The sequence below is a fragment of the Ambystoma mexicanum genome, chromosome 3p (assembly GCF_040938575.1).
Source record: "Ambystoma mexicanum isolate Mex_15411 chromosome 3p, UKY_AmexF1_1, whole genome shotgun sequence".
Lineage (NCBI taxonomy): Eukaryota > Metazoa > Chordata > Amphibia > Caudata > Ambystomatidae > Ambystoma > Ambystoma mexicanum.
The window spans coordinates 767,276,980-767,303,478 of NC_090925.1; the positions used below are offsets into that span (position 1 = coordinate 767,276,980).

Here is a 26,499-nt window from a genome sequence, read left to right on the forward strand (position 1 = left end):
CACCTTAGTACTGCAACCACAACAGCCCCCATGATGACAGGAGACCCCCAGAACAAGACGGAGACAGGCAGCAGCAAAGATCACCCCGATCAGGGGACGGCACATGACATTTGTGTCCAGGAGTAGACCCAGCTGTATTAAGGGTTCTTCTTATGGGCCCTTAGACCCCCAAGTCGGCCTGCAAAGTCCCAAGCTGCAAAATCAGGATGGCAACCAAAGCACAGGAGATGCCTTTGATGAAGGTGGTCAGCCCACAGGAGGGTTCAGGGACACTGCCAAACGTTTCTGGAGGCAGCCTTCTTGTGTAGGGGTCTGACCTTTTTGGTCCCACCAGGCCAACTCTCGAAGCACAGATGAGTGTCTTCAGTGGATTGTTTCATAGAGGAAGGGCTTCACTGGAACTTGGCTGGAGGCAATGCTGGGCGTCTTCAGCAGCAGTGTTCGGATCTTCGGTATGTTGCTCCTCTTCTTTAAGTTCTTCTCTCCAGTTGACAAGCCGAGGAAAAGCTGAAGGACTCAAACTTTTATCTCAATTTCGAGCTGGGGGGCTCTCCTGCAGCCCACTAATGATCTGTACCATTCAGTCTGGCAACGGTGGCCCAACCTGGACAGCCTTTCACCCCACATCTGCCCAATAACAGATATCCTCTGGCTGGAATGTGGATTAGGAGAAAGCGGTCTTCCAACCCCCACCATCAGCCAGGGTGCACACACCTCCACTTGGCCTGGAAACTCCAAACGGGAAAAGGCATACCATGCATGGCATTTCCTGACCTAAGTGTGCAGGAAGAAGGCCAAAGTGGCAAAAGGACAGGATGAAAAACGTGTGGCACTACCATTTTGCGTACTTGGTGTTATGCAGTAAAGTATTTCTTGCACATGAGTAAAACGAAAGAAGCGGTACAAAATGATACACTGCCGTCAGCCCATCCTGGACACATCTGAAAAGTAACAAAAATGTTATAAACGAAAAAGTACTCATGCAGCGCTCCAGTATATGGGGATGTGTGCTACAGTAAAAACAACATAGGAATTTTGACATTTAGTCTGATCCTGCAAAAGCCTCTACTGTATGTTGGACTTGGCCCTTTTCTGTAATGGGGACTGCTATTTTCACTAAATGTGTCAAACATTGTGATTGCATAGGTCTGAGATAGGAAGCCCTTCATGCGTAAAGATGGTTTTAAATTCTGTACCCTCCTACTATGACTAGGTCAGTGGAATATGGAAGTGCGATTCTGCAGGCGTGACTTTGTAGCAAGGGAACGCATCGTTTTCTCTGACCTCCCCCTCCCAGTTCTCAGGTGGTGTGCAGAGTGAAGGACGGTGCCACCAGAGGGAGGTGGGCTATTGGGGCAGGGCCCACAAATACTTATTTTTGGCTCAACCTGTCAGTGCCCATAAACAATTTAAAATTGTAGATGGGCTACTATCAACAACTGGGCTCTTTTCCCTGCCTGATTCCAACTGACATCAAAGACCATTCGGGCTTTGCACTTTTTTAAATCTTCGAACACCTCAGTGGAATGACTTCCTGATAGTTAGCGTGCACAGTTTTGTGCATAAAATGGGCAGCTTGCTCACGAGGGTGACACGTTGTTTCCTTTACTAAGAACTAGGGCATGTACACAATATTGACCGTGAAAGAGTTAGTCATAGCAACCAAAGGTACATTCTTCATTGTAAATTAGTGCCACCCAAGTCAAAAAGAAAGATCTTCCTTGAATCATTCTTGAGTCATCAGGTGACTCCATCCTAGAGTCATCCATGGCTACTTCAGGGTGATCATCCGAAACCATCCTTAAGTATGTGTATAGGCTGAAATATTCAAATGAGATGACTCTAAAGTTATCACAAAAACTACTCCAAGAGGAGTTATGATTACTTCCAGTGATGATCTTGTATTACTCCAGGATGACCCCCATGACAACTTCAGGATGCTGCGGATTACTCCAGGATGACCCCATTACAACTTCAGGGATGGGTGGGGACTAGTCCAGGATGACCCCATGACAACTTTAGGATGGGTGGGGACTACTCCAGGATGACCCCATGACAACTTTAGGATGGGTTTGAAATTGTGAACGATTATTGCAGACAACTTCAGGAGGATGTTGCTTTCAAACTATTTAGGAAAAGGGTTTTGATTCCTTGTGTGTATTACTAAAGGGTTAGACTTATGGATAGTGTACTGGAAAACATGGAATTCGCAGCCGTTAGTTGCCATCTTTGCTAGAACTCTCAAATGTCATTAACCAAGGTTTGCTGATTTAGTATACAAAACTACAAATCCACCCGTCACGAACCAACCTCTAAACTCCCTCATTTCATATCTCACCTCTAGCTAACATGGCATCACACCCAATAAACTCCAACAATTACAAATCACTGCACTAAAATAAACACTTTCAGTGACCTAAACAGAAGGTCTACCTGCATGACAAGACTGTCAATCACTTCACCCAATATCACTATGAGCAGCTAGCAATTTGTTTGACCATTCACCACACCCAAGAAAACATTAGCTGGCCCCCTACAGAAATCCAATAGCACAAAAACATGTGCCATTTACAAGTTGGCACCAACCTATAAATTCACCAGATCAACTATAATAGTTCTACACACAAGATCACTTGCATCTTCAGTTTCACAGAGCAGCATGTGAGCTACAATTACATTGTAGATTAGTAGCCGTGGCTGACGTAGCAACCAAACTCGGTTGTGGGGATGTTCCAATTTCATTGTTTTTTTTTTTTTAAACCGTAATCTGAAAGATTGCACAGGTGTGTGGTAACGTGTAGGTGTCACTTCATGGGCGTGACCGCCATACTGTAACAAGAACACACTGTTAAGACGACGTGGTGATAGAGTTGAGCTTGTCAAATTAGATCTGTCCGACAAAACATTTGTAGCAGACAATTGACGGCTTACTTTATAGTCAAATATTTTGCAGTTGTTGTACAACTACATCTCTGGGAACTGCAACATTACACAGACATCTGCTGATTTAATGCTTGTCTATCAATTGTCCAGGTGAAGTAATAGGCAGCTTCTGAGGAAGGAATGAAGAACTCTAGCCATCACTGCTAAAAAGGTTTTCCAGCTTTTATGAACAGCCATTAATACATTTTGGAATAGTCAGTTTTCACCCTATCAGCTTTTACAATATAATTATCTTGTTTTTTCACTGCATCTTCTTTTTCCAGATTCCACCAGTAGCTGCTTTTTCTCCTCTACCTTTCTTTTTAATGCCTCAATTATAGCTTTTCGTTATTTCATCAAATGTTTCCTGTGTCTTAATATTGTTTCTTGGCTGCGGGTATGAAAAAGGCAAGTTGAAACTTCATAATGTGACTACCAATACAACATTTTGCCTGAGCTGTACACTGGGGTGACTCCCCTTAAGCGTGACCCTATCCGCCCCCTTGGAGTTTTGCTTATTATTGCTCTCCTTGGCACTTTCCCACCCTCCCGATGCAGCTACCCACAACTCAGTGTAGCTGCACACATAACAATGTGTATGGGTACATACCGTTGAGAGTGCGCCGTGGCGAGCTGCATCACCAATTCCACAAGGTGTACGCATAAAGACCTTGAATGAATAGGACAGAAAACGGATTGATATTTGCGATTCACGCTCAACCTTGGACATCCTAGATTAGTTCCCCAACCCGTGGACTACATTTTCAGGATTGCATCTAAGGTGTAAAAAAAAAATAAAAAGGAAAAGAAAAGAAAAATCAATAGTTTAGGAATTTCGATTTGGGGAACCAACCCAGGATGTCCAAGCACCACTAAAGACGCACAACGCGCCAGCCATTGACGGTCTCTCGGGACTCAACCCTTTAATCATCAAGGACTATCAGAAAATAGTTAAGATATTTTCGCAATCAACTTCCAAACCTGGTCACCATAGCAAGTGTTCAATTTCAAGGCCTTGAAGATGGCTAAGGTCGAAACATGTGTCGGCTGACTTTATGGGAATAAATTCACCTACAGATTAATACCCTGATGATATTGTTTTACTTTCATTCTAAAAGACTGTATACCTAACTTTAAGGAGGTAGAGTGCGATTCGCCAATGGCAATCCATTCTCTGTCCTAGCTGCACACATACTCTGAACTGGACTACAGTCCCCAAGGGCGTTCAACCAATAGCGCTTCGCCAATAACATAAGAGAAATCAGTAGACCATCTATAGTTACTCTAGAGGAAAGGGATGCAGTAAATGAGGTGGGCATTTCATCTCTGTGTGTGAAAAAGCGGAACGACTCCACATAGGGACGTCAGATGTACCCTCCTCCCCCAAACATCAAATAGATGAACAAAAAAAAACACATTGCTTACCTAACTAGAAAAGCATGACTCTTTGAAATCCTTTTCTTCACGTATTTCTCTTCTACTTTGATCGATACCCTCAATCAGCAATCTCCAATTAACTTCACCAGGAATTGCAAAGGCTCAAATTCCCCATCCTTTCAAATGCACAGAGAATTGTCTGAATCAAAGAGTGCCATGATGATTTGAGTTACTGTCTAAAAGAAGAAATAAAATATGTAAATTTAGTATGTGCCAAGTATTTGTGAACCAGGTCTGTACCCAAAACCATTAATTTATAGTGGGCTTGCTATCGATGTTCCTGCCTGTGTGTCCCGATTTATGAGCGAAGCGTCTCTTCGTGCTTGGTCAACTTCCTCCAAGACTTCCACCCATTGTGGCTTTAACTAGTTGCATCTGTTCGCAAATTTAGAGGTGTGTGTTTTGGAGAGGCAATACGGTCTTAACTGCAGAGCTCTTGTACCTAAAATGCTGCAGTCATTTTGTGTGTTTTCTTTAAAAGACAAACACATGTTTCAGTTTCTTAAATGTAAATATCAACCATAGAGAGTCCTACCTTGCAGACAACAACATGTACAGGAAATAGGAGGGTATGCAGTGACAGAACCCATGACCAAAGTGATCTTTACTGGGTTAACAAAAAGTAAATATTACACCTTAGCAGAAAGCCTTTGCTAATATGAGCCAGGCACTATCCTCCAGAAGGGTCACAAGTCCCCCCCCCCCCCATAAGCATTGCTCATGTGCAATAAATTATGCACTACAGCTGAACTAGTGCAGCACTCGTAGCAGTGGAAAAATCCTGCAAAAAAGTAAACCAAGCCATGGGTAAACTTTGCAGAGGCATGGTTTCTCACACATGCACCACACTGGATATATGTAGATAACCTGTTACGTAGAGGGTCGGGTGCACCTATCTGAGGAAAGCATGGACTATGTGTGGAACATTGTGGGGGCATTGGAGCAGCAACAGCATTAAAGCCAGAGAGGGGCAGCCAGTAGGAGCATTTATCCCCTACTTAGCAACGGTTTGAAAGCAATCAGCCTGATCCGTATAACAGTCATTGTGTGGCACTGGGAAGGCGTCACCCCACCCACGAAAAGGGGGGGTCTGTATGCTGAACAGCTAGGGCGTCTTATGGCAGAGGCCTTCAAACTGGGGGGCCCAAAGGATGCCAGTTGGTGGGGGGCTTGAAGGATTATGGTGATTTTTTGATAGAAAATATAAGAATTTGTGGCGGGGCAGAAATTATTTTACTCAAGGGGGGGCCGCTCCGCATAAGACATGAAGACCACTGCCTTAACCTTTTAACTGCCATGGGTTCCCCTCCCCCCCCAGTGCTAAGACCTTTTTTGGTGATTTTGGTATTTCGCCATTCAATGCCTTCTAACGTTTTCTGTTTCATTAACCCCTTAGGTGCCAAGGAGTGAGGTAATCCCAAGGACAAGATGCCTCGCCCGTGGCACTTAAGGGGTTAAGGGAATAAAGTGACCTCCCACTTTCAAATAGCAAAGCAATTCACAGCACTCCTTTCACGCCCAGGTCAGAAAATTCCCGCTACCGCGCCAGTTCTGATACACAAGGCTGCTGAAAAATCCAAACAAGCAAGAAAATAGCTCAAAATCATCTAACGAGAATGAACTGGTCCCATCATTAAATAAAAAGAAAAACCATAAAAAGCATTCACCCCAGATCATCATAAACAAACAATGATCAAAAAGTATATTTTCAAAATTAATGACAGGGATCACTATCCCTAGAAAGCATTCAATACATTTTACAGGCAAACTATATTCAATTAACTGCTGAGGTCAAGCAAACAAAATTGATGGGGCAATACAATCCCTCCGGGAACCTCATCAACCTATATAGAGAATGTGACATAAGTATAACTAGAACATGCAGCAATCCAGAGTCCCTGAAACTTATATTTGTATATATTAAATCATGTAGCGATTTCCCCAAAGTGGTGAACAAACTAAACTAAACGTAGATGAGTAGAGCATGAGGGGAATTAGAACACGGTCCCCTGCGCATAAAGGCTGGCACAACTAGCCCTACTGTGAACCGAAAAGGCAATGGCAATGGAAAACGGGGGTGAACAAGCCATCTATGTGCCCTTTAAAATAAATGGCGTTAAAAAGCTCTGCCTTGCGGGTATAGCATCCGTAACTTCTAGCAGTGAAAAAAATAATATACAAAAGCTATACAATATAAAATGAGTCTTTGAACGCCAGACTTGAAACTCTCCTTTAATGCAAATTCAGTTGCTGGACAATTAATGGATGCCACCTTTTTTCTTTGGTTGACTGGTGTTCAATGGCTTAAGTGAAAGCAATGATCAGGTTGCAAGCATTGCTAAGAGAAATAAATAGATGGGGGGCATCTGTCCACTGTTGGTTAGAGGAGTCTTTTTCTCTCCCTTCTTTATGAGAGCTTGGATGGCCAATATCTGCAACCATTTTCTGTGCGCCGAATCACAATGCAAATCTAAGCCCAAAGCAGCATGTGCCACCAGAAGGAGGAACGCAGGAATCAAAGAACTCATTCATCAGGGAGTTTCAACCATCCCCAGCCTGAGACTACACCTGGCGGAGTGTGCAGCACAGCCTGTACCAAACAGCGGCTCAAACAGTCTACCACACACTTCAAAACGTAGCCAGCCTTCATGCTAGCCCAACAAAACGTTGCCACTCGGCACCCTGCTTCAGAATTAAGCAACATTAAAGATGCTGCGAAAGTCACACACGCTTATCCCCACACAAGGGAAATCTATGCCAGCAGGTGTGTGCACTGGCATGCAGCTGTCTGGGCAACTTATTGAAAATTACAAGCATTGTGCCCTCTATATACAAGACACATTCTCACAGGGGCTATGCGACACTGCAATGTTCTTAAGCAGACGACTAGAGTCAAATCTTGAGTATCGCTGGGTCCGTGCAACTCTTTCCTTCCAAGTAAAGCACTGGAATGATTTCGCTCCTACCCACTGAAGGTGCGGTCATGTGTACGAGTTGTATATGCACCGTACCGGACACATAGCAACGTCACACATAAGGGCACAGCAAGCGCGTGGATAATGGACCACTTTAAAGCAACCAGGGATTTTGCAAAGGTTTGTTTAGTACAGCTTCTGCCGTTTAAGCCCACACATGTACAGTCCCCTAGGGACCAGGGAGGATAAGTGCTCATCCAAACTAGCAATCAAAATATATGTTAACATATAGCGGTGGCAGCAAGATAGCAATTGGGTTTTTTGCCTTTTTAAAAAAACATTTTTTTGATAACAAGATAGTCACTCTACGGGCAGTGGTCTTGTGGTCTTCAAACTTGTTTGACCCCCAAGCACTCCCTAAGAAAAAAGGTACCTGGCTTGGGCCCCTCTATCCGCATGGACTCCAAAATGTTTATCTGGTGTAGAATGGTGCCAAATGGAGGTGTGGGTGCCAAACAACATTCTTTCAAAATCATTGCTTGCAATAACTCAAATTAGAGGGCAAATATTTGTAAAAACAGCATTCTGAATTTTTTGCTACAGGGGACGTGACTAAAAGTCGCGTTCAATAGTTATTTCAAAGAGTAACGTAGGACATACTTAAGTACACAAACTTGATTACTATCAATGCAGTCACTTGCAAGTTGGACAGTGGCATACTGGAGAGCTAGTGTGACGTGTAGGCCTGCCTTTCAGCAGCCAGCCATCACTATTGGGTTCAATTTTTGCAATAACCTCCTGGTTGGCTTTCTTCCAGCTTTGACCAATATTTAGTCTTTAGGGCTGCAAAAGTTGACAATCCAATCTTGCAAAGGTACGAGGTGCTGAAAGGTAACAGTACATTGACTGCATTTGGATAAATGGAGGAAACTGCATTATGCCAAAATCCACCCAAGGACCATTTTTTGAGTTGACTCTCCAGTAGGTGGTCACTTTGAAGTTCCATTAGTTCCTCCTGGAGGTGTATTGGAAGGTGGGCGGGCCCCTACATCCGATAGGAATGGCTGAACCACTTGGTCATTGATGCTACAATTGTCCTCTGGAAAGTACGTTTGAGAGATGTTCTGAGATGGTTTCCCATTAGTTCAGCAACTCATGAAAAGATCATACTCCACCTCCTCAAGAGCATCTGCTAATAATGAAACATGTCGGAATGCAGACATTAATCCTCCTCCTCCTCCAAAGCTCCAACTTCTTAAATGCTGACATTTTTGCGTTCATAGCCAATGATGTGGTTTCTTTTCTGTGCCTTGCAGGGAGAGGTTTAGAAAATGTAGCTTTTCAAAGAGGTCACCATAGTAAACTCACAGTACAAGCCAGTGTGAATCACACAGAGGCTCTTCTTTCGTCTGGTCTAAACCCAGGAGAAAGCATCTCACTTTGTTCCTAAACACAATATAAAACCTTTCCCCCTGGAGAGCAACCTGACTTCCGGGTCTTTCCCCTTCTGTAATGGCTTGGCAGGCGAAGAACGGTGGTCTGGAGGGTTGCCCAGAGCAACGCCAGTGGTCAATATTCATTCTAAACCTTCCAGCCGTCACCTCTTTGTTTTTGCTTTGTCACCCCGAGTGGGACGGGTATGCCCAGACGTGGGTCCCGTGCCTGCTGGGCCTAGAGACCCAAGCTACTCCTCACTGATGAGCCCCAACAAGGGCGAAACATGTTTGGGGATGCTTGTGGTCTCGTGCAGAAGGGATGTGACCTAGCAGTTTGGGCTGGACTGCCCCTTTTGGGGTGAGGCCAAGCCTGATTTGCATATGGTCTTACCCCTTCTGTAATGGCTTGGCAGGCGAAGAACGGTGGTCTGGAGGGTTGCCCAGAGCAACGCCAGTGGTTAAGATTCATTCTAAACCTTCCAGCCATCACCTCTTTGTTTTTGCTTTCCCTGTGAAACAAAGCATCATGTTCAGCTCCCATTTCTGCACATAATGTGGCAAACAGATGGGCTCTTGTGCTGTGCATCTTAATAAAATGCACAATCTTTACAAAAAAAGTCAGCACCTCTGAGAGTCCATTCCCCATGTTGCATACAGGCAAAGCTTACAGGGGATCACGCAGTGTGTGCCCGCAAAACATGTGGAGCTACTATCAACACCTTTGCTTTTAACCCACTTCTAACACGAGACATTGAAGGAGCACCATCCAAGCAAATACCAACACACACCTCCCACTTTAGGCAGTGGGAATTTAGGAAGTTGATAACAATGTCAATGACTATAGATGCAGTTGCTCTGCCCTGAACTGGTTTACAAAATATGTTTCCAATATTTCAAGCACAATATAAATTCTGTACTCATAGAAGAGGACAGGTCAGTGATGCTGTGGAAAATTGTGGTGTCAAAGATACTTTTGCATTTCTCTGCTGCACCGTCGCTAAGCATTACCCGGTTGACAGTGAGAATTGTTGGCAGAATTACTCTCAGCATCTCTAAAGGGCTTCCCCCCCCCCCCAGATAATGTGGTTAGAAGCTTCCAAAGCATTTGCAGGTACTGAGGCCACGTTTTAAGTGTCTTTTGCTTGTGTATGCCTTGTAGCTCCTGTACAAACAAATCCATGGTCTTTTTTGCTAAGATTTGGTTTCCAAATGCGCCTTAAGTGTTGGCTTCAGGCTTGCTAACGTAGCGCCACAAACCACACACTGCAACTTAACTTGTCAGCAACTGTGATCCATGTGAACCCAAAACACACAAAAGACATATTTCTGTGTTTTACATTTCTCGTGTCCGTTTCCACCTCTCCTTCCGCTTTTCGTTTTGAGATTCCTACCATTTTTGGGCACTAGGAAACTATCCAGTTCTATGTGTTTTATTTCTGCATTTTAAAGCCCGAACACAAAGAAAGACTGATTTTTTTTTTCCCCATGGCTGTTTTTGTATTGACTTTAAAGTGCGGAATTCACATACTGCCCCCTCCTTCCCCACCCGCTCATTAACTTGTCAATCGGTGGGACCCCCAATTCCCCCCCAACACACGCATCTTACCCACATGCGCACACAGTCCAAAACACACCTCTGCCTCCTGTGACGACTCTGCTGGATCTCACAGTGCCTGTCAGCCCATGCACGCACTCATGTGTGACAGGAGTTTGACAAGTATGATCGTTCCATTTAGAAAGACCGCTCACATAGCGGTTTTTCTAAATCGACACCCCCCCCCCAATCGATAAAGTGAAAAATATATTTTCTTCACTTAGTACCAATCATCCATCTAAAAAAGGAGCCTGACTCTGAAAACATTGCAAACAGCCCACGTTAATTTAGGTCACGTTATTAAAAACCATTTAAAGTTTTCAAAAATTGAAAATGCTTTAAAAGATTTAAATTGACGAAACACCACATAAGATTTTTTTTAAAAACGCGTGAAAAGGCTGGGTGGGGGGCAAAAAACAAAACCATGTGAACAGCTTGGGGGGAAAAACAAACTCAGCAGTAATGTGTCAGAAATGCTGCTTGGATTTAAAAAAAACACCACATTGATACAAGTCTCAGAAGACTCCCTGTTCAGATCGTGAAGTTCTAGCTCTAATTTTATGTTGAAGTGTGGTCCTGGATTAGGCCACAGGGTGGCGAAAACCACACCTGGATGCACATTGCACAGGGACCATATAAACCTTCAGCACTTCTACTCAACCAGTATTACATAGGGAGAAGAAATCCTTACTTGCCTGCATCACTGGGTCAAGTGCTTCACTGGATTTTTCTTTCTGGGACACAGGTGGTTAGGTTGACACACCGACGCTTGGAGCGATGCTGCTGCAATGAAAACAGTTAGTCAAGGATACATGGGTCTACCTGAGACTTCGAAAATGAGCAGGGGAAAGTCCTAATACAGGTGTCAGGATTTTTTATGGTGCCATTGCTGCTGGGGACTTTGCTGTCCAAGTTGGGATGATTAAGCCAATTTGTGTTCCTGCAATTGAAAAGGTACAATAAAAAAATATTATAAACGTACCAGATTGACCGTACCAATATGTGCGCTCTACATTCTGCCAGCCGGCACACATCCTCCCCCGCACACAAAGGGGACCTAGGGTGCAGGGTCCAACCGGGAAATCTCCAAAAGTTTCCTATAGGCCAGTCCACCCCAGCTGGTATAGAGCAGTCAAGAGCACATATCTGAAAATGTGACTCATACTCAGTCACAGAGACAAAACAAAATAATAGAGCGAGCAAAGCGAGAGAAAGAGCATCAGCTTGTTATAGGTTACCCTTAACAGTTGTGAAGACCAGCCTGCTGGCATTAAAATCATTCATCTACATATCTTACATAGACTACGACACAGTAGTTCTTAACTCACCGAGCCAACTTTCAGAAACATTGAGTAACAGCCATGTATCTTATACTGCAGTTAGGTGACAGCGCTGACATAGCAGCAGACTGCCGCGGCTGCCATGCCAGACACGAGGGCGCCTGGCTTCTCTGCAACATATGGTTCCACATGCAAGCGAAGGCCTGGCACCCACAGCAGGGTGATATACAAGAATTCCACTTTAAATCACTTCTATGGCAGCGGTGCAACAAATGTACTGTTGGTAATGCAGTGATTTTAGTATATCATGGGATGCATAGACTTGCTCTATAGTAGATGGCTCCCAGGGTAGCTCAGCAGGTTGACAGACCATTGCTGAGACTGTGTTTAAGGTTGAATTTAACCAAAACAATAAAAAAATACATGCACAACTTGTTAATTGATCAGGCTTTTTGCAATTACTTATAAAAAAAAGAAATGCTATAAAATGTGCTTGGCCAAGGGATGAGTTGGGGTATTTCTGCCTCTGTTTGGCACCCATTAACCCAGTTTAATTTTCTAATAACTGCTGTCAGCACAATGGAAGCATTTATTTGTAAACATAACATCTTTATGAAAATAAAACACAAAGCAAGGGGCACACAAATTGTATTGGTGTGGTGCTCAGAAAAATAAATAAATAACACATCTCAAAGAAAACTAGTGAACGCAAGTTTATGCAGCGTTTTTGAGTTTGGAAATTACTTTTCTTTGACTGTTTAAAAAGACACATTTGAACAATAATGTGTCCAGCATGTAGAATGCCCGCTTTCAACAGTGACCACACTCCTCACCGCCACTGTGATGTTCATCGCCCATTGATTTCCGTGGTATCCCTTTCAGGACAGAAAAAACAAACGGGATGAGCAAACAGAGCCAGGAAATGCGCGAGTGACGGCTGGGGAAAGGAGCCTTGCTTAGATTAGGTCACCGAGCCCCCAGCTTCCCTTTGCAAAGCTGGGGGCTTGATAAAGCCTGGTCATGGTTGAGGCAGGCCAGGTCCCGAGATCCGGCATCAGATGTCTGGCCGGATCTCAGACGCGGCCAGCCCTGTCCCGTGGACCAGAGGGGGTGACAAGGCAGAGGGGATCGGTGTTGGACGATATCTGGCTACCCCACGGCAGATTGCTGGAGAGCCCAGCAATCTGCTGTGGGGGAGCTGGATATCATACAACACTGGCAATGCGTGCTTCCATCGCTGCTCGCCTCTTCTTCCCCCATGGCCAAGAAAGGTGGGGGCACAGAGGGAGAGGGGTTCAGGGGGAACCAGCATTGCAGTCATCCAGCCCCCCTGCTCACCTTTCCCCAAATGTTAGTCTTCGTGGGTCCAAAGGGGGAGAGGGAAGCAGAGGGACCGACAAAGGCCTGAAACACTTGCTTCCCGGCACTCCGTCCAACTGTGGTGTGGTGGTCAGAGCGAGAAGCGGCATCCCTTACCAGGCAATAATACGCTGGCGTCACCAGCAGGAAGCAACAACGCAGTGTGGACACGGGATCCAAATTCAGGAAAGAGCACTTCCAGGCTGCATTCATTTCCCACGCCCTCATCACGTTGCACTGACTGAGCATGTATTTTCTCGTTTCTCGCTGTCCTGGATCACACGCCCCACAGATTGAAGACCTCTGCCTACAGTATGGCTATTTATTAGGGCTAAATACTCATGGCTATCTTGCTGGCAAGATTACATAGGAGTTTGCATTTTGACTGTATACTAGTAAAGCGACATGCAGGCATCCAGTCAGTGAGACAACGCAGGTAAATCAAGGAAGTCGCAGGGAAATGAAGTCGGTCCTATACAGAAAGAAATAAATATGGGGGTCGGGGTCAAGAGACATCTTGTGGTAGAGACTCTGGCCGGTACAGCTCAATGCACTGCCTGGCAGCACTGAGCGGTAAATTCAGGCACATCTCCCTGCAATGTTCATAACCCCTCACCTCGTAAAGGCAGTCAAGTTACAAAAATCATACCAAAGGAACTACATGCCGTCGTAGTGAGCTCATTGCTGTTATAACAGTGAAAGCTTTGTTGCGCAGATAACGGCAGCACTGGTCATTGGGCCGGCTTTCGTCGGATCTGAGATCCGGCACCAGATGTGTAGCTGGATCGCAGGATGCGGCCAGAGTCCGCCGCTGCAAACCCCAAACCCATGCTCTGGGTTACTTTGGAAAAAAAAGAAAGAAAAGAAAGAGCCTGCGGCGGCACAGAGTAGGGGGGGGGGCGGAGCAGCTCATTGCCGCCATGAGCGCTCCGATGGCTCCGCCCCTACGTGTACAATGCAGGACTTTGATACAGGTCACAGCTGCAGGAAAAGCAAACTAAATGCCTCTGGTGAGCCTGTGCAGGGTGCACAGGGTCACCAGAAGTAGTTAGTCCTCAGCCATGACCCAGTTTATTTATGCAATGTTTGTCGGATACACGGACCCGGATTATTCATTTATTTATGCAATGTTTGTCGGATCATTGCAATAAAAAAAAAAAAACCTACAGGTAGCCGTCAAACATTGCATGAATAAATACCCCTATTATCATTGAAACTATCCCACACGATGCAGCCACCCAAATGCTTTCTGAGGGGAGCTGCAGGAGCTGTGCCGGGTGTGGTTCAAGTAAAAGAAAACGTTGCTTATGGCGAACAGAAATTAGGTTTTAAAAATGAGGTTGCAGGAGAATTCCTCGGTTTAAACCAGGATTTCCCCACAGATTATCTGCTCTTTCACCACTACGCAGATGATACAAAAATAATCTTCAAAAATACAAGACAACCCGGAAAGAAACAACGCTAGAAAACGGCCTCCATGATTTATATACTGCCTCCGCGATGTATTCTTCTGGATGAACTCGACTCCCTCAAAATCAACCCATGCAAAACTGAAATAATGATTGTCACAAAAAATGGAGGAGAAAACCAATTCATCCCTTGGCCAAGGGAACTCGGGACAACCCCAGCAACCCACGCCGATTGTAAAAAAAAAACCTAGGGGTTCTGATGGACAACAAACTCACGCTAGAGCTACAAGTAAACGCTCTCCTCAAGAAATGCTTCTTCCTCCTGCGAGCGGCAGAGAGAATCTTACCGTTCCTATCGTTCGCCAACCAAACCACCACCATCATCGCCTGCGTCATGTCCAAAGTAGACTACGCCAATAGCCTATACCTAGGCATGCCTGAACGACTCCTAAAAAAAACAACGCATTCAAGACGCGGCAGCCAGACTACTTCTGAAACTACCCCGAAGAGAACACACTGCACCAGCGCTGAAAACACTACATTGGCTACCAATAAAACAATAAAATTCAAAACAATGTGCATTACGCACAGAGCAGTACACAACGAAGGCACGGAGTTCCTAAGAGACAAACTGCGCCTACATCAACCAACAAGAACGCTCAGATCAAGAATGGACATCTGCCTGGAACCGAAGCCCTACAAAAATAGAAAACTTGGAGGATCCTCCTTCTCTCAACAAGCCCCGAAAACTTGGAACGACCTCCCAAAGTACATACGGAACGCAAGAAACCACCTGTTATTCAGGAAATGACTCACAACCTGGCTCTTCGCGTCATAACTGAAGAGACCGTCACAGGGCCACTGGCATCAACATCAACGAACGTAGAGCGTCCGCAATACACACCGTTCAATCAATGGGAAAAAGCCAAGGTAAATATCCCACGACATACGAAACGACCAAACGGGAGACAGCTGCAATACGATCAAAGACAGTATAAACCTAGCAAACTAATAAAAAAAAAACCCACTAGGACGAGTCATCAAGAGGACCATGACCATAACCATTACATTCCCCAACAGCCCTAAGGATATAATATAGTGGGAAAGGAAGCACGGCACCACAAGCCCCAATACAGTGGGTGAGAAATAGAATGTTTCATCACTACACACTGTCCACCGACTCACAGCAGGAAACAATGCCCCACCACACAAAAACTACAACTAAACAATAGTCCGAAGGAAGTTCACCCCACGGAAGCCAATGAACCAGTCAGGACAGAAGGATACGAACGACTGAATATACAGGCTCACCAAGACTGATCCACTAGGACAACACATCAACACGACTCTGAATCATTCAAAGCCTTAATCGACCAGGATCTCAATAGATAACCTGAGGATAGATATTACCTACCCATCCCCACAACCGAAGATTAGGTTCAGACCCACCGACCAATCTAAACTATACTCGATAAATAGGATATAGTTTGATCAGTGCAACACCACCAAAGCGAGTCGGCCCACGAGGAACCAGCAACAACCCAACCCACAGGTATACAACTCTAACGGAACCATAAGTACATGAATCAGGATACAGACCCCAGTAACCCAAACCTCAATCTTCTGCATACTTAAACCCACACAAAACCACACAACCATTTCTCTCCCAGCAATCCACACACACTTTACCACACCGCATCAAGAACACATAAACTTCACCCACAGCACTCGAGGCCTCGCCCGATCCGATGCTAGCAGCAAAGCCCAGCACTCGGTGTGTACCAAGCTGAAGCTGCCAACAGCACACCACTTCTCCCACTCGCCTTCTCCCCTCTTTCCGACTAACCCTACCTGCCCTTCCTGTTTACACATCCGCCAGAGCGCCTGGGGACCAATTCCGTTGGTGACGGTGCACTATACAAGTACCTTTACCATAACATTAGCTAGAGTTATTGCTCCTTTTAATGATTCTTTAACAGTCTGCTTAGAATAATCCTCTGTATGAGCTCAGATCACAGTGTAGACTAACATTGCTGTTGGTAGTTTAGGTGCACAGATGGATGGTATGGTTTGCTCCCTTGTACAAGTGCGGGTTGGACTGGGCCATAAAATTGTCTCGGGCACCAATGAAAAAGTGGCCCATAGTTGTAAACGGCAATTCATTCCTTTTCTGACCATGTTTGAATAGTACCCAAGGGGGGAGGTTTTTTTTCTCCATAAAATGGGATGCAAATTGTGCATTTTAAAGAATATTTACTCAGCAACACTGGTCAAAACTATTATTCGCATAATGAAGTAACTGTCAAATCCTGAGGGCCACGTGGATTAGTATACCTCCGTCCCCAAGCACCAGTCAGAGAGGGGCAAAGTACTCGCTGACCGGTTATTTGAGCCACAGGTGGGGGGTAAACCGGAAACTCCAGGTCCCGGGTGGCTGCAAAGAAAATACCAGGTTAGCTAATGGCTACACTGTATTCACAACAAGCATAAACAAATAATAAGAAAGACCTACCCTGGAGGTGAATGATGACTGACTTGAACCTAAGTGAATTTTCCCCCAAGGGTCAGATGAGTAGTGCAGAGGGGATAACAGGACCACGGGATCTGAAGGGAGAGGAGAGGGTTTGATTGTAGGTGCACAGTTCTTGACAGAGTTCCAAGAGTTCAAACCAAAGGTAGCTGAAGGTTTATCAAGCGCCAAATCCAAAGGTCCATCCATAAACAATCCAAGAAAACAGTTCAAAGTTCAGATAATCCAGTTATACAGGTCAGAAGAAATCCAAGCGTCAAAATTTGAGGGCAATCCAGAAGAAAAACGAAGTCCAAAATCCAAGAAATTCGATAAGCATGAAGTTCAAAACGCAGGAAATCGCTAAACGCCGAGAGATCAGCTGAGAAGCAATGTGTGCAAAGGCCAAGCCCCTTTTATTGCAGTCTTCCTGATTCGTTGGCCAATCGGGGACGATTTCCTGGTCACGTGATCTTTCACTTCGTCACGTGATCCACTGGTTCATTTGGTGCCTGTTTCCTGGAAGCCATGTCACATGACCCCTTCTTCGTGACGATCCGCGTCGAGCAGAGGACCGCAGTATGGAGTGGTGATCTCCTCCCCGCCTGCTGTCTCCAAGGCAATCCCCACTGCAGGCGTGGAAATTGACGCCAGGGATGCCTCAGAGTGCAGCGTCCCACTAACGATCGAGCAGAGGTGATCGCGGGAGGGGTCCATGTTTCTCTCCGCCGCCTGCATATCACCCGGTCGTGATTGGGTGAGTCTGAAAGCATGACAGTAACTCATCGCCAGTGCCATGGAAGTGGAATTGATATATAGTTTGGAAAAGAAGCAGCATTAAAGAAATTGCGCCGTTGTAAAATATTATTTTGTGCATTTCCTTTATTTGGAGGTCAACTACCAGCTCCACCCCACCAAACCCCGCCTCTTTGGGCACTGCCCCTTCAACTCCGCCCCCACCCCGGCCCTTGTGGGACCCCCCCCCACCAATTTTTTTCCAATTTCTACCACTGGATAAGGGTGAAGATGGTGGCAGCCTAATCTGCCCTGAAATTCCCTCGGCGTGTGCGGCACGGCCTTAAACCACTTCTGTTTGGGGGTGGGTGGAGCCGAGGATGGGGATACCAGCCAAGAAGACACACAAAGATCCGCTGTTGGTGCAACTAAAATCAAAATAGGAAAAACAAACCAATCTGTGTTTTGTTCTCCTCCGTTCCCCTCCCTTGCCCGCTGTAAAACACCTGTGTATGAGCTTGATGCTATAATTAAATATACCTGGCACTTCTCCGAGATAAATAAGCGCTTTATAAATGCGCAATAAAGAATAAATACCTGCCCGTGCACGGCGTGGAGCGCTCCTGCCATGTGAAAACGTCACGACGACGTAACGGATGCACGTCATTAAGCCGTAAAGGCATTTCAGAAAATATCGGCAAACTTTAAAACAAACACAATGCTAGCGGGTCTCGCAGGGACTTTAAATGTGTGATTGATAATGCTCTGATTACTTTCCAGTAATCTTCATTACCCCTAGTCCTACTCTTCCTCGTCACAGTACTTCATGAGGCCCCTGCCTCCGACACAGGACCTTCTTCTATTTCTTTAAATTCCTATAACTCCTCCCCCACATCCACGTCACTCAGTTTCATATTACCAAGCCAGAGCATGGGACCTTCCCCACAGGGAGGGTGATGAGGGTCGTCCGTACTGTGACGAGGAAGAGTAGGACTAGGAGTAATTGAGATTACCGGTAAGTAATCAGAGCATTACCTCCACGTCCACTCTTCCTCGTCCCAGTACTTACTTCATGAGATATACCAAAGCAGCAACGGGGAAAAGGTCCCAATGAGACACAGAGCTAAAAACATTGCAGCAAACACACCCACAATAACTCTTAATTCACATCCCCCACAGACAAAACTCCAACCACGAAGGAACCAATCCCCCGAGGTAGAGAAACTCAACCCATAGCAGTTGATGAAAATCCCTAGACCAGCCAAGGCGGCAGCCATACAAATCTCTTGCAGAGAAAAACCCTCCTTGCATCGGCCCAGGAAGCTGCCAAACCCCTGGCGGACCACCCCTGATCATGCGCAGGCACAGGCAGGCCAAATGCCCATAGGCCCTGGGATCACAACCCGGAACCATCGGAAAATGGAAGCCACAGATGCGTTTTGCCCAGCCCCAGCCGGACCACAAGCAATCGGAAGACTATCAGATTGATGGGGGAAAAAAGCAAACCTAGCCAAATACTCCAACCCGTCCCGCCGGACATAATGTTAAGCCAAGCCACCTTCTCATGCATTCCCGGATCATGAAAGAAGTCGGGGAGAACCCGATCCTGAGAGGTGTGAAAACAACTTAAGGGAGGAACTTCGGACCACACCTCAGCAGCACCGAGTCTGGCAGCACCCTCAGGAAAGGAGGGTGACATAAGAGAGCCCCAATCTCCCCAAGCCTACGGGCAGAAGCGAAGGCAATAAGAAAACCAGATTACAGTGTAAGATGTTTGATATCAATTTCGGAAAAGGGCTGAAAAGGAGGCCCTTGAAGGAACCGTAATACAAGAGGGAGATCCCAAGGGGGAAGCCCTTTATCAGCACAAGGACGGGAAGAAGAAAAACCCTGGAGCAACTTCCCCACCAGCACCTCCCCATCCAAGTGACCATCAGAGTCCCCCAAAAGCAATTTCATGGAGGACCACTGAGAGCGAAGCCTGGGAAGAAAAAAAAAAAACTTCCAGGCCCCTGTCAAAAGCCCTTCTGGAGGAATCGAAGGATAGCAGAGAGGCCAGAACGCAGGGGAGGGATCCCAGACCACCCATACCAGTCTCGGAAATGGCCCCAATGCCTGCCGAACACCTTCAGAGTGGAGGGTTTAAGAGCATCCTTTATGTACTCAACTACAGGATCTGAGAACCCCTGAGATATCAACCTGCCCATTGCATCCAGTGGAATTCCAACCGCAGATCCCCTTGAAGGGGACATGGCCACCTCGGAATCGGACAAGGTTCCTAGGACCGAAGCTCCAACAGAGAGGGGAGCCAACTCCAGCGGGACCAGAACTGAGCTAACAACAACACAGTCACCCTGGACAATCTGATGCGCCAAACCACCCGGGGCAGAAGGAGAATAGGCGGAAAGGCATAAAGGAAAACCCCAAGTCCACTGTACAGAAAGGGCGTCCATCCCCCAAACCCCCCGGCCTGAAACCGAGAGCAGAAGAGGGGAACTTCTGCTGAGGCCGGGGATGCAAACCGGTCTAGAACCGGGGACCCTAATCTGACACAGGTCACCGCAAAGACCTGGACCAACAGGACCAGTTCCGCCGAGGAGTGAAAACCGGCGTCTGAGAAGATCCGCTTGAACATTGGCCACCCTTCTGATACGTGAGGCCACCAGAGACACCAGATGAGATTTCTCCCAGGTGCCTATCAGCGCTGCCAGAGCATTCAAGGCCGTTGTATTGTCCGATCGGATCAAAACCGGCAACCGTCCAGCAACTCCTTGTAGTACACCAGAGCTTGGACAATGGCACAACTCTTGCCAATTGGATGATCGCCGGCTCTCCCCAGATCTCGCAACCCTTGAGCTGAGAGGACCCCCAATGTAGACCCTTTCTGCTGGCATCGGTAGTAAGAGAGGCCACAGGAGGATGGACCATACACACCTCAGCCTGTAGACCTGAAACCCCCCGCCACCACAGCAGGGAGACTCGCAGCGCTGGGGACACTGAAAACACAACTACGAAAGCCGAGATGTCGGAAACCAGTGGGAGAGAGTATAAGACACCAGGGGACATAACCTAAGACGGGCTCAAGGAACCGAAAAAACGCAAGACGCCACGTGCCCCGTAACTTCAGCAACAGGCGAGCCGAGACACACTGCCTTCTGAGAGCCCAGCCCAGACCAGCCAGCAAGCGCCCCCCCTGCAAAACATCCAGAGTACGGTCTCCCCAGACGTCCGGACAAGCAGTGCAGGGTCTTGAGACCCATAAGCAGTTGACGCATCCTAGAAGGCATAGGGACCAGGAACACCCGCAAGTAGAAAACTTGACCCTGAACAGGGAGAGGAACGGGCAAGACGGTAACCCACAACAATCGTTCGGAGAGAACGGATCCCATGGCCAACTACTTGGACTGTGACCTGGGTACCAAAGTCCTAACCATGCAAACCTGGACAGGAGGAGACAGGAACTGCAACTGATACCTCCCTCCAGAAGGAGCCCATTACCCAGGAAGCCAAACCCCACCGGTCCCATACACCTCAGAGAAGATCGAGACGAGGAGCCAGGGAAAACCGCCAGTCACTGCACTTGCACCAGAGGAAAATCACAGGACGTTGAAGCATGCCTGCGCCACAATTTAACAGCATGCTTGTCAGGCCACAAAAAGATCCGACTTATCAAAAGGAAGATACAGGACAGCCCAGAAGTCCAGCAGACCAGGGCCCCCCCAGCCGACACAGGAGCCACCAGGCTGGCGTCAAAAGGGCAGAGTACTGTCACAAAGCAGGGCAAAGCAAGCCATCCCGGATAGCAGACATCAAAGGCAACCCCCCCCCCACCTGGGGTATTCCTAACTGGAAAACCCACTGAAGTGACATCCCCTCTCCACCGGCACCAGGGGCTCTGAGAACCCCTCTAAGCACAGACATGTGCCACCATGTGCCATATCACTTCCCACAAGTCTGAGAGGAGGCGTGAAAGCAACACGTCGGCACCGGAGGACCTAGGCCCTAAAAGAAGAGACACTGGGAACCCTCTGAATGGCCATTACTTCCATGATGCATTTTCTATAATTCCATGCCGGACAAGGGAAAAGAAAATCATCTCCTTTTGACCTTCCCTCGTGCAGTTCAGAGGAAGAGGACCGGACAAGGAGTCTGCGTCCATAGCTAGCACAGACCCAAACACACCACTAACTCGCCACATTACTGAGAGGTGGCTTGAGCCCTGTATCCAGTAGCTGGTAGCCCCAAGCTCTAAATCGTTCCAATGCGTCGGTCTAGGAAGGATGAAATGCCGAGTCGGCACCGCAGAGACTCGAACCCGAAGTGTAGACTATGCCAGGCCGGTACCCTTCAGGCCGCTTGCAGACGCGTCCAAATCCGCGCCGTTTTCACAGGCTGCACGCAAAGAATGCAGCCAACATCCGGTGCATCCTGGGCTGCGTGTGTCTGAGGAGCGGGTAGTATGTGACATGCCTGTGACAGAACAGAGCCCCCGCACTTTCAAAGGCTCTCTGCCACTGTCACCCCACGACAAGAAGCAGAGAGGCCTCACAGCAAAAAGGGAAGGCTAGGTCATACTGCCAAGTGCTTGCCATCATTTCCAATAAAGATGTGTACACAGAGCACGAGGAAAAGGCCTGTCGAATCAAGATGGCCAAAACGGGAGGAGAGGGGAAAAACATCAAGCCCAGTCCTCCCCTCTCCTTACCTTCCCCCGGGCCATGCAGGACCCGGGACACAATGCTCACGCTGCGGTCCGGAGCCCAGCAAAGAACTGAGCGAGGCAATCCCGCTCTACTGTGACCCCAAGCCCCGCAGGTGGCCCAGGAGCAGCGCCACACCTGAGGGAGCCGAGGGCCCCGCCACACAGCCCCCCCCCAGGGGGCCAACAATTGGTGCTCCCCAGTGCCCCGCACCGGGAAGAAAAAGTCCAACCTGCCGGAGGCAGGAAAAATTAAACTGAGTGACGTGGATGTGGGGGAGGAGTTATAGGAATTTAAAGAAATAGAAGAAGGTCCTGTGTTGGAGGCAGGGGCCTCATGAAGTAAGTACTGGGACGAGGAAGAGTGGACGTGAAGGTAATGAAAGCAATACAAGGCCTCCGTTTAGCCTTGTCTTCCACACATTGCAAAGGGGTAAATGAACAATCCCCTCCCCGGGGAATGCCAAATCTCCCCTCCCACCCCGCGAAGGAGAAATAAATAACTGAACAGATATGCTGGAAATTCGTAGCCATATGCGTCTGTCTGCATAAGACACATATCCCCATCTGCTGTACATACCAAATCCTCCAACCCTCTCCCTCCCCCTCCAGCGGGGAGGAGGGCTGTTGGCTGTACTGTTCACTGGTACAGTGGAAGTCCCATTGGGACGTGAGGAACACACTGCCCATCCCCACTCCATAAAACCCACGTCGCACATCTGCATGAGAAAAGCCCAAAACGAACTGAATCCACCTGTACTTTAAGTAAATCTCAACCAAAATACACAATACCCCCTCCCCAATATTGCCTCACCTCTGTGATGCACGTTTCATATCCCAGAAATACACTGAAATAACGGAAAAAAACAGAATCTGCCTGTACTTTTAAGTAATTCTCACCCCTGATGCACATTATAAACCACCAAAATACACAGAAATACCCCCTCCCCGATATTGACAATCAACATGCGAACATTTTAAGACTTACCAAATAACAATCAACTATACGAAATGGGTAGAGACTAGTTCCCATCCGAGAAAAGGACCATAGCAATGCCCCCCCCCCCCTCTTCTTCATGTGACTCTGATGTCATCCCTGTGATTCCGGCCGGAGCAGTCAAGTGCTTCCAGAGCACGTTCAGTGAGCGGGGCCGGGGCTGAGCGGCAATTCTGAACACTCTTGCTGCCGGTGCATGTGCACCGGACCCTGCCAGCCTTTTCCTTACAGCGGATGGGGTGGGCATTTTCTCTGGCGACCCTGCCAGCCTTTTGCTTACAGCGGATGGGGTGGGCATTTTCTCTGGCGACCCTGCCAGCCTTTTGTTTGCAGCGTTTAGGTTGGGCACTTTCATTGCAACGGCGGGAATGTTTCTACGGCTCTGGCTGCCAGGTTGCAGGAACAGCAGCAACCCGTGTGCTCCTGGCTATAAATACAATTGCCATTTTCTTCCGGATACCGTGAACGTTCCTGCAAGACGCCCGATTTCGATAGGGAAATTACATTTATTCTAAAAAATCATGCTCATCTATTCAACATGAAAGGTATGGAGGGCTAAGAAAAGGAACAGGGAGACAGTGTATGATGGTGTTTAACTGATCAACGGGGGCTAATAGAGTGATTTAATGTTTCATGAGCGTGTGATTATTAGGATGGATGGTTTCAGAGGAGGTTGGCTAGGGCTACCTGCCTGTGATTCAGGATTGGCACACAGGCATCTGTTGCAAGGGGGAAGGGGCATCTTGCTATGTGGAGGGAGGATGGGGCATTATGGTATTGGACTAGAGGGAGGGATTGGGCATCTTGGTGGGGTCTGAATGGTTGCATAGGGGCATGTTGGTGTGGGTTTGGTGGGATGGGGCACATTTGTGTGGATCTAGAGAAAGAGGGCACATTGGTGTGGGTCTGGAGGGAGTGAAAGGACATAGTGGTGGGGCTCTGGGGAGGGATAGGGACAATGGTGTGGTTTTGGGGAAAGGCTGGGGTACATTGGTGTGGGTCTGGGGAGGGATGGAAGACATGGGTGTGTTTCTGGAGGGAGAGATGGGGCACAGTGTGTCTGGAGGGTGGCATGGTTCATCTAGGTGTGGGTTGGGAAGTTGGATGCGGCGTCTTGGTGTGGCTCTGGAGGGAGGTGGCGGGGGCACATTGGTGTGGATCTGGGCAGAGGGATAGTGCACATGTGTCTGGAGGGGGGCATGTGTCATCTAGGTGTGGGTTGGGAAATTGGAAGGGACATCTTGGTGTGGCTCTGGAGGGAGGTGGTGGGGCACATGGGTGTGTTTCTGGAGGGAGAGATAGGGCACAGCGGGTCTGAAGGGTGGCATGGGTAATGTAGGTGTGGGTTTTGAAGTTGGACGTGGCATCTTGGTGTGGCTCTGGAGGGAGGTGGTGGGGGCACATTGGTGTGGCTCTGGAGGGTGGTGGTGGGGGCACATTGGTGTGGCTCTGGAGGGTGGTGGTGAGGGCACATTGGTGTGGATCTGGGCGGAGGGATGGTGCACAGCGGGTCTGGAGGGTGGCATGGGTCATCTAGGTGTGGGTTGCGAAGTTGGACCGGGCATCTTGGTGTGGCTCTGGAGGGAGGTGGTGGGGGCACATGGGTGTGTTTCTGGAGGGAGAGATGGGGCACAGCGGATGGGTTGCGAAGTTGGACGGGGCATCTTGGTGTGGCTCTGGAGGGAGGTGATGGGGCACATTGGTGTGGATCTGGGCAGAGGGATGGTGCACATGGGTGTGGGTCTGGAGGGAGTGAAAGGACATAGTGGTGGGGCTCTGTGGAGGGACAATGGTGTGGGTTTGGGGGAAGGGTTGGGGTACATTGGTCTGGGGAGGGATGGAAGACATGGGTGTGTTTCTGGAGGGAGAGATGGGGCACAGTTGGTGTGGAGGGTGGCGTGGGTCATCTAGGTGTAGGTTGCGAAGTTGGACAGGGCATCTTGGTGTGGCTCTAGAGGGAGGTGGTGGGGGCACATGGGTGTGTTTCTGGAGGGAGAGATGGGGCACAGTGGGTCTGGAGGGTGGCATGGGTCATCTAGGTGTGGGTTGCGAAGTTGGATGGGGCATCTTGGTGTGGCTCTGGAGGGAGGTGGTGGAGGCACATTGGTGTGGCTCTGGAGGGAGGTGGTGGGGGCACATTGGTGTGGATCTGGGCGGAGGGATAGTGCACATGGGTCAGGAGGGTGGCATGTGTCATCTAGGTGTGGTTTGGGAAGTTGGAAGGGACATCTTGGTGTGTTTCTGGAGGGAGAGATATGGCACAGCGGGTCTGGAGAGTGGCATGGGTCATCTAGGTGTGGGTTGTGAAGTTGGACGTGGCATCTTGGTGTGGCTCTGGAGGGAGGTGGTGGGGGCACATTGGTGTGGCTCTAGAGGGTGGTGGTGAGGGCACATTGGTGTGGATCTGGGCGGAGGGATGGTGCACATGGGTGTGTTTCTGGAGGGAGATGGGGCACAGTGGGTCTGGAGGGTGGCATGGTTCATTTAGGTTTGGTTTGGGAAGTGTTACGGGGCATCTTGGTGTGGCTCTGGAGGGAGGTGGTGGGGGCACATTGGTGTGGATCTGGGAGGAGGGATGGTGCACATGGGTGCGTTTCTGGAGGGAGAGATGGGGCACATTGGGTCTGGAGGGTGGCATGGGTCATCTAGGTGTGGGTTGGGAAGTTGGAGGGGGCATCTTGTTGTGGCTCTGGAGGGAGGTGGTAGGGGCAAATTGGTGTGGATCTGGGCGGAGGGATGGTGCACATGGGTGTGTTTCTGGAGTGAGAGATGAGGCACAGTGGGTCTGGACGGTGGCATGGGTCATCTAGGTGTGGGTTGGGAAGTGGGACAGGGATCTTAGTGTGGCTCTGGAGGGAGGTGGTGGGGGCCCATTGGTGTGGCTTTGGAGGGAGGTGGTGGGGGCACATTGGTGTGGCTCTGGAGGGAGGTGGTGGGGGCACATGGGTGTGTTTCTGGAGTGAGAGATGGGTACAGTGGGTCTGGAGGGTGGCATGGGTCATCTAGGTGTGGGTTGGGAAGTGGGACGGGGCATCTTGGTGTGGCTCTGGAGGGAGGTGGTGGGGACACATTGGTGTGGGTTTGATGGGAGGGACGGGGACATTGGTCTGGGGAGGGATGGCCACATATTGGTGTGGCTCTGGAAGGAGGGGATGTGGCACATTGGTGTGGGTCTGGGTGGATGGGGGCATACCAGGATGGGTGGTT

The 26,499-nt window shown here is 48.2% G+C and overlaps 1 protein-coding gene and 1 long non-coding RNA gene across 3 annotated transcripts in view; one reads left to right on the forward strand and one right to left on the reverse strand.

Annotated features, from left to right (window-relative positions):
• Positions 1–26,499, forward strand: part of THOC6 (THO complex subunit 6) — a 214,823-nt gene that overhangs the window by 1,914 nt on the left and 186,410 nt on the right. The window lies entirely within an intron of this gene.
• LOC138580840 (uncharacterized) lies at positions 3,231–11,565 on the reverse strand. Of its 2 annotated transcripts, XR_011304358.1 has the most exons (3): positions 10,996–11,565; positions 4,348–4,535; positions 3,231–3,313 (listed from the first exon to the last, which is right to left on the reverse strand). It is a non-coding gene; the product is annotated as an uncharacterized lncRNA (long non-coding RNA). The 2 variants fall into 2 exon arrangements; XR_011304357.1 differs by lacking the exon at positions 10,996–11,565 and having other exon boundaries at positions 4,348–4,984.